The sequence below is a fragment of the Aotus nancymaae genome, unplaced genomic scaffold, assembly GCF_030222135.1.
Source record: "Aotus nancymaae isolate 86718 unplaced genomic scaffold, 86718_ANA_hifiasm-v0.15.2.pri h1tg000002l, whole genome shotgun sequence".
In the NCBI taxonomy this organism is placed as follows: Eukaryota; Metazoa; Chordata; class Mammalia; order Primates; family Aotidae; genus Aotus; species Aotus nancymaae.
The window spans coordinates 45,219,980-45,242,420 of record NW_026988413.1 but is presented as its reverse complement, the minus strand read 5'-3'; the positions used below and the strand labels follow the sequence as shown (position 1 = coordinate 45,242,420).

At 33.9% G+C, this 22,441-nt stretch overlaps 2 protein-coding genes across 5 annotated transcripts in view; one reads left to right on the top strand and one right to left on the bottom strand.

The window, feature by feature from the left end:
- The window catches only part of IMMP2L (inner mitochondrial membrane peptidase subunit 2), an 895,580-nt gene that overhangs the window by 411,134 nt on the left and 462,005 nt on the right, over positions 1 to 22,441 (bottom strand). The window lies entirely within an intron of this gene.
- Positions 2,869 to 22,441, top strand: part of LRRN3 (leucine rich repeat neuronal 3) — a 33,440-nt gene continuing 13,867 nt past the window's right edge. The window contains exon 1 of the mRNA XM_012457016.2: positions 2,869 to 3,315. The gene's annotated coding sequence lies outside the window, so the exon portion shown is untranslated. The remainder of the gene's footprint in view (positions 3,316 to 22,441) is intronic.

The window sequence follows — 22,441 nt, the reverse complement described above, 5'->3', positions numbered from 1 at the left end:
ATGTGAAATTTCTCTGAAGCTTTATTAACTTCTAAATGAAGAAACTTAACAAAGAAAAAAAATGAAGGGAGAAAAGGAGGGAGAACGAGAAGAAAAAAAAGAGAGAAGAAGGAAAAGAAGAATTAGCAGAGACCTGTCAACCATCCAGTAGCAGAGAGGGTAATATGGTGGAATAAACCTGGAGTACCTGAGGGGTTCTATCCCGGCTTTCCTGTGCCCATTGTGCGCTGAGATTCCACAGTTCTCATTTGATGATCACTCACAATTGCATCAATTCAAAAACAGTAAAATCCTTACTGTATTACAATTGAATGTCTTCATATGGTATTTCATTATATAGATGATACTGAAATAACTTTTTCATGTATCTTTTGAGAGAGCCACATTTCATATTTACAGTTAATGACTAAACTCCCTGATAATTGAAAAAACACCCAAAACACACACTGATTCTACAAAGCTGTTGATGTTCTTGGAACAAGATAGAAATTCCAGCCAAAGAACAGAACCATTTTCATCCAAAGCCAGAGTCATTTTCTCTTTCACATTAAAAATCTCATTTCCAGTGCTCCATATTAAATTTATAAAAATGAGTATAAAATATTTTAAATTTATCATGTACCTATATTGACAATTGTAAGAAGAGAAATTTGATCTCCCACCTTTCAAAAAAAGTAATAATTTAGTCAAAACAACTTCCTACGAAATAATGTAAAATAACATATGAATGTTATCAATTCTAACTGAATGTTTATCGATTCTAACTGAATCAAAACTGAAAAGATTTTTCTTGATTTCTGAAAGAGACTGAAATTTAAAATATTGGGTACAATTGTAGTTTAATTTAAAAACCAAGGAAGTATTTTAATCATGTATCTGTTTGACTATCACAACTTGCCTTCATTATGGGAGTATATTATAATTGGTTTGATTACTAGATTTGTCAGTTATCCAATCAATACCAATAAATGAAAATGAATAACTTAAGATACCGGGGCATAAATGAAAACTCCTTTTTCAAATAATTATCACAATTTTAAGATTATTCTTCCATATGAGGAAATAAATCATGCAAATATTGAAACAATTTTGAATATTAAAGAAATTAAGGTTGGATAGAGTAAAATTAAGAGATAAGAAGGATGATGATTATTATTAATAAAAGTACATTTGTGGGGGGATGGGGAGGGATAGCATTAAAAGAAATACCTAATGTAGATGACAGGTTGATGGGGCATAGCAAACCACCGTGGCACGTGTATGCCTATGTAACAAACCTGCACATTCTTCACATATACCCTAGAACTTAAAGTATATATATATACACATATATATGTAATATATATGTATGTATTTTAAAAGTACATTAAATTATATATAGACATACTCTAACACAATATCCCAACACTCAACCATGATCCCTAACATACAGAATTGACTCAGTGCTTTCTGAGTAAATACTAGAGTGTCTAGTAAAGAATAAAACCTTACAATAACATTCGAAAATAGGTGTTATTAGGTTAAATGAAAAGCTACTTTAATTTTGAACTTATTTTTCTTCAAAAGGCTAGGAACCATCTGAATAAATTTTCATTGAAAAAAAGCATTTGGGAACTGTTTCTAGAAAACTGTGAAGTCAAACTAATTAGTATTTAAAGACAAGTCTATTGCTTAAAAATTTTTCCTGGTATTAGTAGTAGTATAATAACTGCGAACTATTGGTCTACGTCATGTCAATATAACACTTAAGGAGCAATTAGATGTGAATTTTTTTTTCTAAGTAAATCTAATAAGTGTCATTTCTTTTTACTCCACTAGAGGGTAGTCTCTCAAAACTAGGGTTGGAGTCATGACTAGCCTGCTTTTGACCTGTTGATAAATTAATCCTCCTCAACATTCTCCTCAACAAGATGTTTCTCTAGTATACTAACCAAGGTTGAAAAACATGCATTTTTAAAACTGCTTTTTGATTTTTCATAGATGGTCTTTGAGAAATAGGCACTGCTATGTGTTCCTGTGTTTTCCAAATTTCTGGTAATTAATAACAATCTTTTACATATATGGCTTATATAGTATATTTCCCTGGGAAATATCCTTTCAGAGTTAATAGGCCTAAGAATAAAGATAAATAGGTTTTTTGATAGTTTAACTTATTACAATTGAAATATTTCCCCAGAGGTGTAAAAAATATATATATCCTAAATACACACACATGCACAGATATACAAACACACCTACACATGTACCCATTCATATGTGGCTCCTAGATTTATTACATCATATAAAAAGAAGTCAGTGAATATAATTAGAAATGCATATTTTTAAAAGTTACCCCCTCCAATGCCAATATTGTGAATTATAGAGAGGCAAATACATGCTTTATTTTAAAAATCTGGTCAATCCATACAAGAAATGTCATTGCTAAAAAAAAAAAAAAAGTGTTATGGAACAGCAAGCACAGATGCTAAATTAAGTAGGATCTATAGAGAACCAAATGCCAAAACAGTTGCAAGCTCCTCTTCTTAAATAATACAGTCATTGTTGAACTTCACAGAGACAGAGTCGGAGGTTTGAGTCCTTATCAGGTGTTTTTAATATTTGGGAAATCCTTATAAGTAGTGTGTCCTGTATATTTTCAGATTGAAAACATAGTTTCTCTGAATGACTGATAACCTCAAATTGAGAAAACTTGTCAAAAATTCCCAACATTCCCCTGGAAAGAAAAAAAAAGAAGGAAAATGATACCTAGGAAAATATGCAAGCCTGTTTCATTTATTTGTATCCTAAGGAGCGGTGTCATAGAACAGACAGTTTGTTTCAGCCAACCAGACTGGAGCAGCTGCGAGTGCTACATCTTGGCAGTCTGAAGCGATTGGCTCCTCTCTGGGGAGTGGAGGGTGTTCAGTTATTAATGACCGCTGAGCAGGCAGCACCATGTCAGTGTGACAACCGATCGGGTGAACGATGCACCACTAACCACCATGGAAACAAGGAAAAATAAAGCCAGCTCACAGGATCTCTCTTCACTGGACTGAGAGCCTCAGCCTGCCGACTGAGAAAAAGAATTCCAGGAAAAAGAAGGAATCCTGGCTACAGCCTCCTGCTTTCCTTTACATTTTAAAATACAGAGACAAGATTACGTGCATGTGTGCATATCTATAGTACATATTTGTGCATACTTTGTTACACAGAGACACAAATGCACCTATTTACACCGGGCAAGAACACAACCATGTGATTATCTCAACCAAGGAACTGAGGAATCCAGCACGCAGGGACCTCGGAGGTGGGCTTGCACTGAAACTGCTTTTCAAGGTAAGTTTAAAATACACATGTCTTTTAAAATATGTTCTATTTCTTGTCTCCTCGATGATCATGTTTTTACATCTAAATCCTCCTTTGATGTCTTCTTCTTGTCTGAATTTTAAGAGCATTTTTCTTTTATTGCACTTTTGAGAAGAAATTCACATGCAAAACCCATCTGGCTCTGGTGTGTGCCTTACTGTGTTTGTGAGATTCTCCAACATGCATTTTACTAGCTTGAATGCCCATCAGAGGATGTGAGTGGGAGAGAAAAAGCAGTGTTGGGGGGAGGAGAAAGAGGAGGGAGAGAGAAGAGAAGGGAACAGTGGGGGAGAAGAGAGAAGGAGAGGGAGAGAGAAGGAGATGCGGGAGAGAAAAGAAAGAGAGAAGGAGACAGAGAGACAGAGAGGAGAGGAGAGAGAGACATGGGTGGGGAGGTGCAATTTTCCTTTTTCTTCACATTATTTGTAGTGAAAAGCAGATCATATATTATTCTGTTTGAAATCAACCCACCAAATGGGGCATTTTCATTCTCTCTCATCCAGTGGATGGATATTAAGGCAAATGCTGTTGTATGTCAAGAGCTAAAACCACTAAGCAGAGTAGCGGAATGAGCATATCACAAACAGCTATTGAATTTCTGCCAGGCTACATCTTACGGACCGGGGTAAATGACTTCCCTTTAATAACATTCCCTCGCTGGTCTGAAGGGACAGTGCAAATGTCTGATTGCTAATGCAGCTGGAACTGCCACACACTAGGTAAAAGGATCCCATGAACCAGAAGAGTTCTAATCTTCTTTAGTAATTAACAGGATCACAGCAGGATGGCTTTAAAGTACATTTCCTATTTAAGAAGATTGTTTGTTCTAACCAACTGCTATATTCCCTTTGCCGTTATTGAGCTGGATGGTTTAATTCGACTCTAATTATTCATTTTTAACAATATGTCCTTGTTTCTGTGCCTCTAATCTCAGTGAAAGCAGGCTATGAATGTGAGCAGAACCTTCCTAATTTAGTGAAAAGGGGATAACCTGAAAACAAAAAGAGAAGTAAATATTCAAAATACCTACCTAGAAAATAGTGTGCTCTGGCACCATAAATATTACTCAAATATTTCTCATCTTGGGCTTCAGAAGCAATGCCTTTGAGACAGAATTACTCTCAGTAAACTCTATGAGCAACCATGTATCGATGAATCATGGAATTCAGTGTGGGTTAATTTTTACTTCCAATCTTATAAAGGGAAGCCAGCTACTTAGAATATGCTTTCAAACAGACAACACCAATTGAGGATATTGATGGAAACACTCACTGTCCTCTTTACTGGGTCCTGGAAAGACAGTAAAATAAACCTAGCATTTGTATTTCACCTTCTGTAGCTCTCTCCTGCCTTCTTTTAGTTCAACTAACCACATAGTTAACGAAGTCACCTTCTTTCAAACTGTGGGGTTTTTTTTTCCACAACTGTGACTTCAGAGCTATTATTGGTTTTCTAGCTGGTAATATAAGCCAAAGCAAAAAGACAATAACGAGCCACTTAGATCCTGCCACTTTCCCATAAACATGTCAAAAAATGAGTCAGTTTACAATATGTAATATAAGAAGTCAATTAATTTCAGTGACCTTTGTAAATGATGACAATAAAGCAGCTCTGACAATATGCCAGTGGCTTCGATTTTCTCTCTGTAAAATGAACAAGTTTAAGAAGAGGGTTCCTGTTTAGAGAGAAAAATGAAAGGTGCTGAAGCATCGGCTTGCAATATTGGCAGCTTTGCTCGCTCTGCCTCAAACACCACATGCATTCTATTAAAAAACTGAAATGATTTATTACAAAATGGAAAAGGTGTTTTATTTGTGTTTCTGCTATTTATTAAAAGTGCTGCTTTTGAAACAGACCAGATCTGATATTTGAGGTACCTCCTAAGTTCCTAACCAGGAGGAAAAGGCTTGAAGTAGATATTCAAGCCTCTGATTTCAAACTCCCATATAATGTAGCATTGCAGTATTGACTTCAGTTTTTCTTAGACCTATTCTAGGGAAAGTCTGCATGCCAAACACACACATTCTTAAATCTAACCCGCCTTATTTTAAACTGCAATTGATGACACCTAAGAACAGTGGAGTCACTCTTTAACCTTAGTAAAGCTCACATATTTTGTGGATTACAGAGATCAGTAACATGCCCATTTGAGTCTGAGAAATACCAACACTCTAGGCCCCCAGTGTTGTCACTCAGTGTGTGCCAGTGAGTTTGGTGATTTGACCAGTAACCACTAATGCCAGATGATGGACATATGTGTATGCCTAGAAGACTTAACCATAGTCTCCCCAAATCATGTAACTGTACCAGAAATAGCAGCTTCCTGGCAAGACAAGCTTTAAAGGACCATTTTTTTTTCAGGGTGTCGCTTGTCACAGACAACATGCTGAGTTAGAATGCTGATGAGTAGGTGGAATTTTTTATTTGGAGGTGGTGGTGGTTGTTGTTAATGGCTTAATAAACAGTGCTACCAGCCTTCTAGGCCAGCAATTTAGTGACCTACAAAAAAGGTGATCAACTTATGAGGTACTAACTATATTTCACTGTTTCTTTGTTCTTTTTTTTACATCTTCTGCTTTTGCCACACGATTGGTGTGATGTTTTCCTCCTCCTCCCCAGTCTGAATTTTTTTGGGTGTGACATTCCTATGTAACATGGCACTATGGTATTTATTATAAACTAAGTTGATCAGAAAGGTTTATAACCTCAGTTTAAAAAAAAAAAAAAAAAAACCTATGTAAGTTAAATGTTATTACTTAAGTAGCAGCCCCTGAAAATGGGCATAGGTGAGGTATCCTTGGTGAGTCTGAAAGAGATCATTAAAAGAAAACTAATAGCAGGCTAAAAAAAATGAGTTCCTACTTCTAGCCTTAGTAAGGATGCTCCTCTAAAATGATTTAAAATAATGTGGCTCCAGCTATTCTGAAGAAACACTAGACATGTGTACAGCCTACTAAAATGTTTCATGTTGACCTGGATCTGAGAGTTTAGCTACTTATACATCACTCTTTGGTATCAAACTAAATAAAGCAGGTAAACTCTAGGCAAAACATTAGTACATCTTGTCAGTGCTGTCAAAGATAAAGCTCTCTGACATTGGCTATGCAACGAGTACTCAGGAAAGATTCACTGTGTAACAACTGAACATAGCTCCTGCATAGAGCTCAGGGAATTCCTGCCCTCTCCTTCTGATAAAGTGATGTCTTGTTAGACATCCACAAAGTCACTAGTAAAACATGGTAACAATTACTCCTTTAGCCACAATGTGAAAGGAAATCAAATTCTAATATAAAGACAGCAGCTGGTGCCAGAGGATGAGAAGAAGAAACAGGCAGAAATCAGAATGTTTTTCTAACTTGTTGAAAGGGATGGAAGGCCTCAATAGATGCTATTTGGAGGTCATTAAATACAGGATCAACAAGAAGATTTAATGCCCATCTCAAATCTTTCTGAAGAAGTACAGTGCCTACAGGGCCATCTACTATATTTGCATAATTGTCAAGTTTGTGTACACCTGCTTGCAATTACATTAATTCATCTCTAGGCCATAATAAGGGAAGAATTTTTTATGATGCCATTAATAAAAACACATTACACAGTTTCAGTATACGGGAATAAAGAAGGGAGACATGCTTTAATAGAATAGAATTTTTGAACTGAAAGAGACAGTAGCTAGTCTAATATATTCATTTGATAGGTGAAAAAACTGAGGCTGAAGGGTTTGAAATCATTATAATGTAATATAATATACTTTGCATTCACCCAGCTATTTATTGGAGAGACCTAGGTTAGAACCCCTTACAATACTCCCTCCAGCATTCCATTAAAATTCTGCCTCCTTAGTCTTTCAAAGATAATGTTTTCTTAAAACCTCCTATGTGTAAAAAATGTCCCTAAACTCACAGATATGTGCACAAAAAGAGAGAAATGTTTATCCAGATGATCAAGTATTCTAAAAGCAAAAGCCAACATTCAAGAACAGAAGCAGCAATGATTTAAGTATATAACTCCCAAATATTTCAAACCCATAATTCATCTTTTGAATATAGTTTACTATATTCTGTAAAGTCATAAAAATTAGAGCTTTGCCCTGTTTTTAAAACATGTTAATAATAATACCGCTATCCTTTGATCGTCTACTAAAAGTTTCGATCACCTACTATAAGTTTTAAGGTTTTCCAAGAATTCTGAAGAGCCTCTCCATATCTGTTTTTACTCGGTTTCACTGTAAATATTTTAAGGCACTTAACATGTGCCCTTTTCTTATACAGTGTCCATTCTCAGGATCCATGCTTTAAGTCTCACTGGAAAACAATAAATATATTATCAGGATAGCAATCCCTCTCCCTCACTTCCATTGCCTACCCATCCCGATTTACTGTTTGATTTCCAGAGTCAGAGTGAGAGCTCCAGTAGGCAATGACATCTCCTTAATATCACAATCCTATTCTTTTCTTTTTGGCAAATTTATCTCTGTTTCTAAATGTGCTCTCCAAATTTTGTGTAACATAATAGTAATTAACTGATTCAATTTGTGAGAAGAATACAAAAGTAAACACAATAATTGTATTTGTTTAAAGCTCTACTATACAGAGCAATTTTTCAACAATTACTTTGCTCCTCACAACAATCTGATGAAGTAGGGTAGGTATGATGATGATCAACATCTTTAAGACTGGAGAATGAAGTTCAGTGAGGTTAGAGACTTGCTAACATTTTGAAGTACAAGAGTCTCTGACTCTAAAGAGTAGAAGAAAATATGGGTGCAGCACAGATCCTTGGCATTTCTGAAGTTAGTAATAAATATTGATTCCCTTTTTATTGAACTTCCACTCTAGACCTTATCCTTCCCACAACTGTTCTTTGTACCATACCACACTGTATCTGGATGGATTTTTGCAAATTAAAATCTTTATTTCTTTATTTAAATCACGGCTATTGCTAGGCCTGAGTTAAATTAAAAAAAAACAACAATACACAACCAACATCTGTTCTTGGAGAAAAAAGACTGTATGTTGTTCTACCTACTCATCCATATGTTTGTCTGGCAGCATTAGCACTTTGATAAACGGATACTTGGCAAAGGTCTCAAAAACAGGGTAAGATGAGATAAGTAAATTATTTAGGGACTTTCCAGGTTACTGAAAAATTACGAACAAAGTCTCTCGAGTCACTTACGAACCCCCAGTGGATCAAGTGTCAACATAAAAGCAACTTCTTTAGCATCACCTTTCTGGTTTGTCTTGGGGAGAAAATGACACATTAAATAAGAAAACAAACAGTAATTTGAAAGTAAACTGGTATATTTGTAAACTAGTAAAGTCAAAATGCCAGTAAACTTAGGTACATTATTCTGTGAGCCCTTTCTAGGGGAGATTTTGGCTGTCAAAAGTGATAAGAGACCTTGAAATGAAAAAAAAAATCCCTTTAAAAAACGTTCTAAAGTCTGTCATTTCACACTTTACTTCCAGGAGGTGAAGCATTCCACAGATAATCAGCTACGCTATTAAGAAAAAGAGGGTAAACATCACCACTTTTTGTATGTCTGCATAAAAAAGGCCCCCTGAATCAGTTAAAGGTTAGCATCCACATGCACCATTCCTATTTCTAAAGGCCTGAAGCTCCTGAGATCCAATTCCCTGAGGAACAAGGGAAGAGGCACTATTTCGCAACTGGTACAAAACAGGACTTCAGGAATGGCAGAATGTGTCCTCTGGGGATTAAGCCCCCTAACGTGAAGCTCAGGACTCACAACACTTACAAATGACATAAATAACAGTGGATATTTTAACCATAGAAGACATTTAAGAGACTTGATTTTCACTGTGGTAAACAGGTTTGATTTGGGCTTATAACTTTTTTCTAAAATTATCAAATTAATAATGACTATAATGAAATAAAGGCAAATATTTTAGTGGAATCCTTCCTTGGGGTAACATTTATTCCATAATTTATAGTCTCATAATGTTGAGAGATCAAAGCATTTAAATAACATTGTCAACTAATTTGCAGCTTACCTTTGTTAAGAAAAAAACAAAAAAAATCTTAAAAATAGACATGCATTTTTCAAACATACAATTCATGTTGATTTTTATGTCATCAGATTGTTTTACTATATTATTATATTTATATGCCTCAGAAATACAGAGGGTTAATGGGGTCTAAGTTTAATTCTATTTTTATCAAAACTTAGTCACTCAGAAATACCAAACACTGAACATGTTCTACAAAAAATATTCAGTATCTGTAGAATACAAGGAACCATAATGACCTTTATGGAAATTTCAATAGTTGCAGGAAATAATTTCAAAATATATCTACACAGATTATATTTTGATTTCTCCAAAGGCGAAGGGGTTAATGGCCTTACACTGCGGGTGCCCAAGGCACTGAGAACAACAACAAAAACAAAAAACAGAGCAAGCGGAAAGAGAATTGAGTCTAGGTCACAATGCTGTATCACTGAAAAGGAAGTGCAACAGAATAGAATGGAAAGAGCAAAACAATGTGACTCCAATATATGAAAGAAAATCTAAGAACGTACTAAAACCTTGAAAGTTCTACTCATAGTCATTCTTGAATGAAAAACGTATAAAATGCCATTATAAGATACAAACTTCCTCCAAGTCAATTTGTTGTGCGACTAGCTGAACTGACTCACCAAACACATAATTTATATTTGTTCCTCTTATTGTAATTTATTACCCACATATTTTTTACACAAACATTATGGTTGTTTAGAGTGTCATATGGTAATGTTCAGCTAACTTTTTAAAATCAGTGAGGCATTTTCCAAATCACCATTTCCTTAATCAATTACTTTTTAATAAGGAAGCAAAATTTATGTAACTATCAAAATCTCATTTTTATATTTAGGCTATAAATTATATCATAATATGCTGCTGTTGGGCAAAATAATCAAAGTAATAAAGAATTAAAACAAATGCTATGACATAAATTAATGTAAGCAGAGACCTTATAAGTTCAAACCACATCATCTCTCTTAGACAATCCTTTACTGGCTAAAGGAATGGTAATAATACCGGCAGTTGTCATTTACAACATACAAGCATATTGTGCTAAGCACTTAACATGCAATTTCTCATTTAGTCCTCATAACAACCATACTAAGTAAGCACTACATTGAACCCCATTTTACAAATGTGAAAAATAAGGCTTAAAGAAGAAAAGTAACTTGCCATAACTAATGAAGAATAGGAAAAAGAACCTAGATCAGTAAGCCCTAAAGAACATGCCTTTGTGCACGAGGCAACACTGCCTCCCGTTGGTACCGCCTAAATATAGCTAGTTTACATCGTCTTCCAAGACTCAGATTCTCTACCACAATATAATAACTCCGTTTATAATTTCATACCATGCATTCTGCTCATACTAGAATATTATATCTTTGTAGCATTCTTTTTTTGTTGTTTCTGAGAAAGGAGTGATGATTTACTTATTTATATTTGAGTTTTGCTAGACACTAGATGAACTAAAATGATTTTTTTGCAGCTCAATTCACAGCCAGACCTGTGAACTGGCAGCTTATATCTACCTCTTTAAGTTTTTTCCCATCAAGTGGAAGTCAACATACTTCTTTATCTGAGGTCATGCAGTATAATGAATGACACCGAAGAAAAATGTAAAACTTAGCTCATTGGTGTCAAATTTCATTATTTCTAATAAGCTTTCTGTGTATCTAGTTCCAAATTTTGGACACATTTTTCCCCTCATGTATTCTCTTTTAAATGATGGAGGGATGAAAATAGTCTGAATACAATTTCATTGGTACTATGATCATCAATTTTCAATGAAATTCATCAGTCTTCCTCAGTATTAAAAGCTTCTAGCCCTGCTGAATTAATTGATGAAAGCTTAAATATGCTTTTCAAACTGAGGATGCAGAGCCAAACCTAAAACTTTAGTAGAAGAGTTCCATACTAGCTGTTTGTAAAACTTCAGGATTTCTTGCTATGTCACCTCCTGAAAGGGCATCGGGGAGTCCTTCAACTTGACTGTCCTATAAAGCAAAAGCTGAATGTAAAATTAAAGCAAAAATGTTGCTGAGGATTCCTCCAGTGACTAAAAATGGAGTTTAGAGAGCTCACATCAACATATATTTTCTGTTCAAACTGAAGATTTTTTGGAAAATTATAAGCAATTAGACAACTGAAAAAAGAATTTCAATTTTGAAGTGATAAAAGATTAAAGTGTTATGAAACATGAATAACCTAACTCAAAACATGTAAGACATAAAGAAGGACATATATAATTTTAAATTAAACTTTTGGGGATTTTTCCTGCTACTTCTTATATATCACAAAGACGAGGAAGAGGAGGAGAAAGAGAAAGAAGAGGAAGATGGTGGGCAGCATTTATTTAACATGCTCCACAGCCGGGACCCTGGGTAAGCTCTTTGTTCACCTCATCTCATTTCACTTTGGTTCCATGAGGGAACTGAGGCTTGAAATGGAGAAGCATTGCCCAACTTCACTCAGTGGAAAGGTCCTGATTTCAACTACGAATGTCTGACTCTAAAGCCCACGTTATTGTGTCTTCCTTAACATATACTCCTTTTTAAAAAATTTCAATAAGTTTTTGGGAAACAGGTGGTGTTTGGTTACATGAATAAATTCTTTAGAAGTGATTTCTGAGATTTTGGTACACCCATCAACCAAACAGTGCACACTATACTCAATGCCTTATAATAAATTTCTTAGAATTAGCATAATATATATTATCCTTAAAGAAGCATTTGACTTTTTATGCAGAAGCATCTAACAACAGGCTCTTTCTATAGTTTTAAACTTCTCAGCCAAGATCAGGAGCCTATATATAACAATATGCTCAAACTTTATATATAATATAAATACATAAATTAAAATATTTATAACATGTATAGATTTAAAATAAACATAATAAATGCATCAAACTTTACAGTTCTACCATATAGTGCAACTTGATTAGTATACTCTTATTTCATGAACAATATAATGAACACTTAATATAATTCAACTAAACATATTAGTTGTGTATTTTCTACTTAAACATTCTTATTAATCTGTGTAATTTTAGAATTGTAATGTTTGTAAAAAATACCATAGTTGAATTCCAAGAGGATTTATGAACATCTAAGATCTTCATCATTTCTTAGAGAACGGAAATCAGTAATGAAATAAAGAAAGTTTTTTTGACCATAAACATCTTGCGAATTGAACAAGCAGAACAGTGTTTTATCCTTATTCAGCCCTGAATGTTGCTCCCCAGATTCGAAAATATTTGAAAACTTTTAAATATCTTTCTATATTTTGTAACGATGATGAACATTTCTAAGTTTAAAATTCCCCCATAAAGAACGTTTCCTGTCTAGAACGGTAACTCCTCCTCCTTGATCACCACATTCTGCCTCCACCCCTGCTAGCATATGGAATTCTCAACCCCATTTAAGCATGGTGCTTTCGTGTTTAGTTTTTAAGCAATGTGCTGCTCTGTATTTTACCTGATAGAGACTTCTATGTCTTTGAAAGAAGAAATATTCTAAAGATAATATCTTACCACTTATTCATTTAGACGTGTCATCTCATGGTCATTTAATCAATGACTATGACATAGATACATCCTTAGTCACTGAACAGACACTTAGCATACTGATAAGGAACAATGTCTATATGATACAGTAAGTAGAATCATATCTGTATCTGTGACGATATACTACAAAACTCAGTTGGGTACTTTTAATGTATAATCTCAGAATGTGTGAGAGTAACATCTAAGAATCCATACTTATTTTCTGCAAAAAGTTACAGAACTATTGGGTAAAGATTCAAGTCTTTTTTCTTTGTCTACTGTCTACCATTTTTGTTTTAGATTTAGTAAAAAAAAAAAAAAAATTGACACAATCAATTGCTTGAATTTCTACAGAACATACATAGGTACGACAGATACAATAGGTATATTGTCTTGTATATTTCCTGAGAAGACTGAGAAGAGGGTATAGCTAAATGAGTTAGGGTTTTGATTTAAGGGATCTGATTGGGATATCCAAATTAAATTACCTCAGTTAATAAGTAATAATGTAAGGCTGTGGTAAACGTAGTTCCTATCTCTATCGCCCCAATATAAAAAGGCACACCATCCACAGTCATTTCTTGGCACTCATGTGGTATCTGTAGGGTAGTAGGTTATGTATCCTTAGGAAGAACATCTACCAAAAATGAACAAACCTCTTATAGCCACATGTTCATGAAGTCCAATTTTCATACATTATATCTCATTCCATATGGAACTCAACTAAGGGTCACCCAGAAGCTGCCACCAATATAATTAATGAGTAAACTCTACACTGGCTGTCAATTTCCTTTAAAAAAACGAAGAAGAAGAAGTCAGAATATAACAGAATCCCTAAATTGGGACAGATTTTACAGATTTTAGGTCACTTGTTCAAAGTGACTTAAAGACATAATTGGAACCAAAACCAGGTGATTCAATCTTTGCCCAGTGGGTATTTCATAGTACTTTGACTATGATCATAGTTTTAAAAAGTTTGAACCATAAGCTCCTGTCAGATCATTCTTTTTTTATGAATGATGATGACCAAAAGTTCCCAAATTCAACCCTACAGAGAAACTCAGCAGTGCCTTCTCTGTGAAGGGCTCGTATTTGTGGAACGTCAACTGCAGGAGTTTGGCAGAAGCGTGATTCACTGTTATCCAGTCAGTTTTCAAGATGTCTCTTTAGATTGTCATTTTACTGACAGTACTGTGTTGCTGCTGCTTTGCATCAAGCATGTTAATTACTTGAGTCTGGAGTTTTGAATTTGTACCCTAAAGTGATTTTTAGCTGAAGAGTTGTTTTGCTTTGTTTAAATCAGTCAGATTAAAGAGAGAGAGAAAAATTACTAAGTGGAAGCCCACAAGTATAATAAAAGAATGGCAACCAGAGAAATAGCAAGTTTCAAGTTTCATACTTATCCAAAAAATAAACAGAATAATCCAGCTTCTTTGTGCTGTTCTATTAGAAACTTCTACTACTCTGGGACATTCCATCCCAAATTAAAAAATCTCTGAAACCATTCTTCACTAATCCTCTTTGCTAGGGTCATTAAAGACTTTATAACATGTATAAAATAATTACAATCTTTGAAATTATAAATCTCATTGTAAACTTATTTTTTTAATGTTAATTAAAACCCCATCGTAAATTTCCTCTTAAAAGACCACATAGTATAAGACAATGAGCACTCAAGCCCCTGAAATGCTAAAATAAAATTTAAAAATTGCTGACAATAACATGATCTTCTTTAAGATTACAGTGTCCATTTATCTTAGTGACTTCACAGTTTTCATTTCTCTCTTATTTGTACTCTAATTAGCAATTCATGTGAGTACTAATGAATGTTGTTAAACTAAATTTTAACAATCTCTATTAGACTTTGTTTCCTGTAAAATGTAACCATATCTCAAGAAATAACAACTGTATTACTCCATCATCTCAAAAAACCTGTATTAGCATTTCTGCAGATTTATAGTTAATAATTGTACTTCTGTATCTCTATTCCGTTGCCAACAAGCATACATGCATACATTTATACTTTCATACACAGAGCAATACTGGATTTTTTAAAGATTTGCCAGCTGCTAATAGTTTTTACCAGTTTATAAATATTTAATTAAGTCTAGTCACACTGACTTGCACCTGCTTTCCAATGACTTTTTTCTTCTTCTAAGACATGTCATATAACCAACATGGTAAATAGCACGATATTCATAGAAATAACCAGAAAAAAAATCTACAAGGCAAGTAAAATTCTACAACCTTCTATGATAATCAGAGCCAAATGCCATTCAAGTAATTCTATTTTGCTCTGCCATTTCTCCTGTTCCAATATTTTCACCTATAAGTTGAAGTTACAGCAAATTCTAATGAGTTCTTATCTGTATGATGACTTCTTAATTTGATAGTGATTAATGTTTAGTAACCACTCTGTATGTGTCTGGTGCAGAAAGAAGAACTTTTTTGTGTTATGAACTTTTAATGCATTATTTTATTTAATGTTCACAACATCCCTTTGAAATAGGTACTATTTCACTCACCTTTTAGTAGATGAGGAAACAATGACATGAGAGCAGCAGAGAAAGAATCAGAGTCCATGCCTGATCCCTTAATTACCAGGCTGCTTCTATTGAACACCATTTTGACAGTACCAGAGAGCCAAATAAAGCATTTGTATTCGCAATTTAAGAAAACTTATGGTTAAGAGGGAACAAAATGGGAACACTGAAAAGTGATACTCCTGTAATATGTGTTTGGGGGAAAAGCTATGTTTTCATTTTCACTTCCCCAGCATAATACTCTTCATATCTCTGAGTTTGGGCCTATATTCAGGCAACTCTTTTTAAGGCAAATTTGCTGGAGGATGCCTTCCTTTATTCATGCATACACATACACGCCTTTACTATTCACATCTTGAGCCAATTTTGCAGAGTTGGAAATGATGAAACTCCAGGTAGGGAAGAAACAAAAGTCATATGATTTTCTTTCTCCCATTCTCTCTGTGTCCCATTTTCCCGTGAATGTTTAGTTCTATAATCTACAGTTCGAATTTATTGTAGAGAATGAAACAAATTCTTTTGTTATCTGCTTTAGATTTACCAAACTCTACCTTTTGTTCTAGAAATTGTTCTTACTTCTGCTGTTAATGCTCCATGTTTATATATTTTGATATGATGTCACTTTAGTAACAATACCATCACTTCTGTTGAAGCTGATATCAATTTTTTAAAAGACTGAGGGTATAGTAGATATGAAACTACTTAGTATGGTTGCCAGCAATAGTCTTAAATAGTGGTAAATAACAGAAAAGTCTCATTATTAATCCCTCTCTGTAGTCTTTGATTTGGGGCTTTTTAAAGCAAATGCTAAAGAAAAACTTTTAAATGTGGAGAAAAGGCAAATTAATAGGAGGGATGAAAAGTGTGGAGGACTTGCCACAGGCAATGAGATGTTAATGTATTCACAATAAGCTGTAAGCTACACTTCTTATCAAATTAAAAATATGCATACAAATACCCAGGCTCTCATCCCACTGGAAGCTGGGCAAAATCTATTTAGAACAAGAGGGTCATGATTTCCAGAACAGTAGGGAAGATAGGAAAAGAAAGCAGAGGGAAGGGGACAGTCTCTCACACAAAAGAGGAAGAAAAATAAAAAGAAGAGATGGGGAATTTCAGATATAATAGCTGTTAGAAGTGATTTGATTCTAAAATGCAAGTCTACTTGCCAGAAAGCAGAGAGCAGAGGCATGACCATAGACTTCCAGAAGCTCCCAGTCCAAAGCTATTTCCTATTTCCTTAATAAAAGTCTGATTGAGACAAAAGTGTATTCTTAACTCTGTATATTGCAAATATGTATTTTCAAATAAAATAACCATAAAATCTTTGAAGTGTCCTTTAAAATTAATTTAATTCTTCTTCATGAAATAAACTAAAGAATCCTTATGTCGATAGGCTGAAAAATTACAAAACAGATGTCAAATAACCTTCATTTTGCAACAACAACCTTCTATGAATCTGACATCTAGTTATTTCAGTTAACATCATGTATAAAACTCAGAAACTCAGAAATTATGCATCCAAAGAATGGAATACTAATTCATGACAGCATGTTGAAAAGAGCAGATGAGAACAATACACCACAACGGTACATAAATTGACCAAATGAGACTGCATACGTTACCGTCTTTCATGACAACAGAAACCTACTGACTGACAATTTACATCTGGTTTGCTCCCTTATTCTGCAAATCACAAAAATGGGTTGCTGTAGCAACTGCCACATGCAATTTAGCTGGCTGGGGGAAAAACACCCTTAGAGTACTTTCTAAGACACAAATACAGTATGTATTTTTATTGTTCCTCCCACCCTAAGAGAACAAATCTCCTGACAGGTCTATTTTCTCATTGCTTTAAAAATGGGCTTGCTCTCTGTTGTTTGCATTTATATTATGTGTACTACCAATTTATGCAAATGGTAAAAAGAAAAAAAATCCATAAAAATATAAAAGAAATAGATACAGATTGCCTCAGTCACATGAATGTGATAGGGCCATTGTCTTTTATAGCATTGCTACTTTTTATCATTGACAGCTCTTTTAACTGGTTTAACTCCACTGATGTACCTATCATATCTATGCATGACACTCCCAGGAACACACAACACCTCAATTCTTAATGCACCAGCAAGAGCAAGCTTATTTTTCTGGATCAGAAACAAGAGCAAGTACAAATAATAGACAGTTAATTTTCTTAGAACTTATTTGTAATCTCACAGTAATATATAACATAGTCTGTTTCCAAGGATACAACAGAGGACTTTAGAACATATAATACTAACATTGGTGCACTTTGGACAGACAAATTAACACCTCCATGCTAAATAAAATAATATTCATCCTTTACCTACTTACTTCTCAACTGAGACCTAAGAGAAGAGGCAAAGTATCTGAAACATTTAAAGCCCTGAATGTGGAACAAATAGAGCTCAAGTCAGCTCAAGTCATTGTTCTCCTTATTTAATGGCAAGTTTGACAACTTTTCAAACTCTACAGATAGATACTGTTCTGATGTGGGAAGGTCAATTTTTTAAAATAAGCTTAACTATCAGCCCCTGAAATAACAGAAGTCTCTTCTGTCTGGAAGCTCACTGATTTTGAGAAACCCTAAGAAAAACAGTCCAATTAAAAACAAAAAAATATAATAAAAAACAGATGTGTCTTCTACCATCACCATTATTGCCATGTGGAAACCTCTCATGAACTTCTTACCACCCTAGGCTTTAGTGAAAGCCTCACTATTTTGAGGCAGAGATGCAAACAAGGCAAGAGTTGGTGAAGTATGGCTGCTAAGAGATGCAAGGAACTTATAAATAACAGTAAGATAATGGGAATTAAAGTCTCTGTGTTTGGAAATACAGTGTATCTAGAATGCAGATAAAAATTGTCTTTACCGATCTCGCAAGGAAAAGTACCTGACTACACTGTATAAGGCTTCTGCTGTACCATTTAATCATACCAAAAAAATGGAATCAACACACAAATAGATTTCTTTTCCACTATTCTCAATTTAAAAATAATTGGAGAAATTTGTGTTTTGTTTAGAAGAGTAAAGGAAAACATTCATTCAATAGTACCACATAGAATCATTTCCTTAATAGCATTTCTAATGTGTTATGCATTTATTCAGTCTACTTCTTTCTATATTAAAATGCAAAAACAATTACTCTAGATATAAATCCTAGAAAACAATCAAAGTTTCTATTAAATCAGAGAAGAGACAGTTAAGCTGTGATGTGATTTGCAGATGCTTATGAATAGAAAATATTTAGAATTTTTCTCACTAGAATGGGGAAAAGATAGGTGGTAGAGATTCAGAAACTTCCCTCTTTCCCCTTTCCCTCTCCTCCTTCGTCTCTCCTCCACTCCCTTCTTCCTCTCTCTTTCCTTTCCTGTTTTTTCTTTCTTTTTAGATGGAATTTGAAGAAAAATTTTTGTATGAAGTCTAAGAATTTAAATTATATGGACATGTAAAAGTGCCCTACATTACAATGCCAGCCCTACAGTAGGTAGAAACTTCCTTTCAACATTCTGTTATATATAGTTTACATTCAACTGATCAGTCACAGGGGAATATGGGCAGTTTCAACCTCCTAGCTCCTTTGTCTCTGAAAAAGTCTCTGGGTAGTTCTTTGTATACTTACATTAAAGCCGTTTCTGCTCATTAAAAACTCAAAATAAGCATGTTGAAGAAAGGGTAATAGAACATGAAGCAATGAATAAAAAGATTCTGTTCATGTATAACAAGCATTCTGTATTTTTTCTTTATCTGAAAGGAATTTTAGAATCCACATGCTTTAATTGGGGGACTACTAAAGTAATAATCTCAAATATGAAATTCAATAGATGCGTTTCATGCTCTGATTAAATGTCAAGGCCACAGATTTGTTATTTCAGATATAGTGAGTAATAATTTTGTCGGCTAATAATGAACTCCCAAAGATTTATTTGCAACATTTGACTGTCCATTTCAAAGCTCTGGGTCATGTTGTAATATTTCCAATTCTGCAGATAATATTACAGAATCTAGTACACAAAGCTTAAACTTTTAGGTAAATTTTACTAGTTTCATATGTGCTGCATAGACTTTGAGTTCTTCTGCTGAAATTTTGCACCAAAAATATTTTCTAGTCTCAATTTACAGCAGAGATTGTCTTGATTTGCATCAACTTTTCCTTAACAGAGAACATAGGACTTTCTTTACAATACTGCTGGTTTTTTGTTCCCCCGCCCCCCCATTTAAAGTACACTGTCTTCTCTAAGTGTCACTTTCGGGTGCAGATTCTTAACCCCAGTCTAGGTTTGGAGACACAAACCTCACAGATTGTTGATGTAATGATTACTTTCCACCTGATCACTATTAGGTGCCAACAAGCACCGCCTGGCCTGCAACCACACCAAACCCATTTTCCAGAGGACTTTTCTCAACACTCGACACTCAATTATATTAATGTTTATTGTTGCTCTTTTTGTTGTTGTACAGCTTTTTACATTAATTCTGAAAGTCTGTGGCACTTCCGGTCATTAAGAATATATTACAACCTAAATTACATGGTTTTCTATGTTCTCCAAATACAAATGCCACACATTTTAAGAATATAATCTGTATATCTTATACGCTCACTATGCTATGCTATTACTAGAGATATAATTTATAAAAATCAATTAAAACCATATCTCAAGTAAAAAAATATATATAAACAAAACATACATATATCTCCATCAGTTTCCTCACAATAGATTTATTCAAGATATTACGAGAGTAGACATTGGATTAGGACTTTTGTGATTCTTTTTAAACAATCACAGATTTAACTATACCTTTCTAAACATACTAATATTTTCAAGTGAGTTTGGTTACAGTTTTATAATCACCTGAATTTAAAAAAAAAATTTATTTCTCAGTTTGGTAAGTTTATATCATCACTCAATAGTTCATGCATACAAATATGAGTCAATTCAGCATTCACCAGCAAAGCAAAGGTCACAAATGAGTGTCTTGGCATCAAATTTTTTTAAATTTCTAAAAGATAGAAATTTACAATTAAAAGCAACTGATATTCATTCATTCATTCAATAGATATTTATTGAACTACAATGCCAGGCAATATTCTAGTTAGGCACCAGAGATATATATCTCTGAACAAAACAGGAAACAACTTTAATAAAGCTAACATTCTAGTAGAGGTGATGGGAAGTAAGCAACAAACAGAAAGCAAATGATTTCTAGCAGTCTTAAACGCTCTATAAAGAAAACAGCACGGTGAGAGTGACTTTAGGGGGTATTTTAATCAGGTAGTCCATAAATAAGATATTACCAAATAGAAGAATTAAAGACCAAGTTAAAGAACAAACATCTAAAATGTGTAAAATATTTTCGGTACAATTTAACATGTTCATTGCCAGCTATATGATAAACCATTAACTTTTCTTCCATAATTAAGTTTTTTTTCACACAAGAGCATGAAAACCCAATCATTATGTTTATGAACTACAAAAGCATCTTAATTTTTAAAAGAAAGTATCATTTAATTTCATTATGCAAAGAAGACAAGTCAGCATTGGGTATGCCTATACAGTGAGTAAGACATAGGGCTAGACATGAATGTGTTTCATTAACAACTGGTAAGGGGGCAATCAAGTACATTTACATGTATAACACAAAGCTTTATGCCACAGAGCTCATAGGAAGAGGCCTGAAATGGAGTCAGGGATCTGGGATAGAGCTCAGGAGACATCACTGATATGCCCCTTCAACTTTGACCACCTCCTTAAATCTGAGTTATCACCTGTAAAGTGGGTATAACTGCACACGCTGACAGGATTATTAGGGGAATCAAATAAGGCCATACATGAAAAATGAACCGAATTTTTACATTGTAGCACACTATGACTGTGACTACTATTGCTGTTTTTATTGTTTGTTGCTATTGTTATACGATGGAAAACTGAAGTTAATGGAAAAGGCCCTTAAATAGAGTTTAGGATCTGAACTATATCAAAATATGCAAAGATAAGTAAAGCATCAAAGATCCTATCTGTTCATAAACATTAGACAAAAAGACATCATTAGGAAAAATGATATTCTTTTTCAAATCTTTATTTCTCCATACAATTGATAGAAGTCAGTCATTAAAGAAAACCTCAAAACCAATATTTTTCAAGTTCATATTTTTCATTATCCTGACACGGTTTAATTATTCTTCTCATATATTTAGAATAGCCTCTATTCACTGAAATAATACCTTATCTTCCAAGAAAATATAAACAATACCAGGAATGATCACAAATATAGATTATATCTTACTAACCAGTGTCATGAATTATAATTAACAGAAATCATGAAAACGTTTTATTCCTTTTTCAGTTTGGATGTTGAACTCCAAGTCCATAATGGTTTAATGTAAACTTTACTACATGACTGTCTTGAAGAAAATATATAAAAACATAAGTATAAATATTAAGTATATAAGTATAGAATACAAATAACTTAAAGTTCAAAGAAAGTTTATCCATATATTAATGTTGAGTAATTCTTGATTGAGCAATGTGAAATATTTCTGCAACAGACATTACTGGTAAATTAAATAACTTTCCTTCACAAAATAATTTTTTTTTGGCATACTGGAACAGTAATGTTAGGTGAATGTCCCAGATCAAATTTAAAGGATTCCAGATCTTGAATCATGTGACTGCAAAGGGAAAATTTATTCTAATAACTCAGACCCAATAATCAAACACTATTCATTTTATCCATAAAAACGTATAAAATCCTACCCTGTGAAGCTGCTATAACATAATATAAAACCATTTGCTTTTCTGAGTCTAAACTGATAGACTGAAACATAATCCTAAATTATCTGGAGTTTATCTACTAAGAAATTTTCTCAAATAGGTGATTTGTCACTTAGCTTTCACCTAATCCATATATGAGATGAACACCAGGCTTCTAAGAGTGAAATGAATGCAAATTTACAACCTTGTTT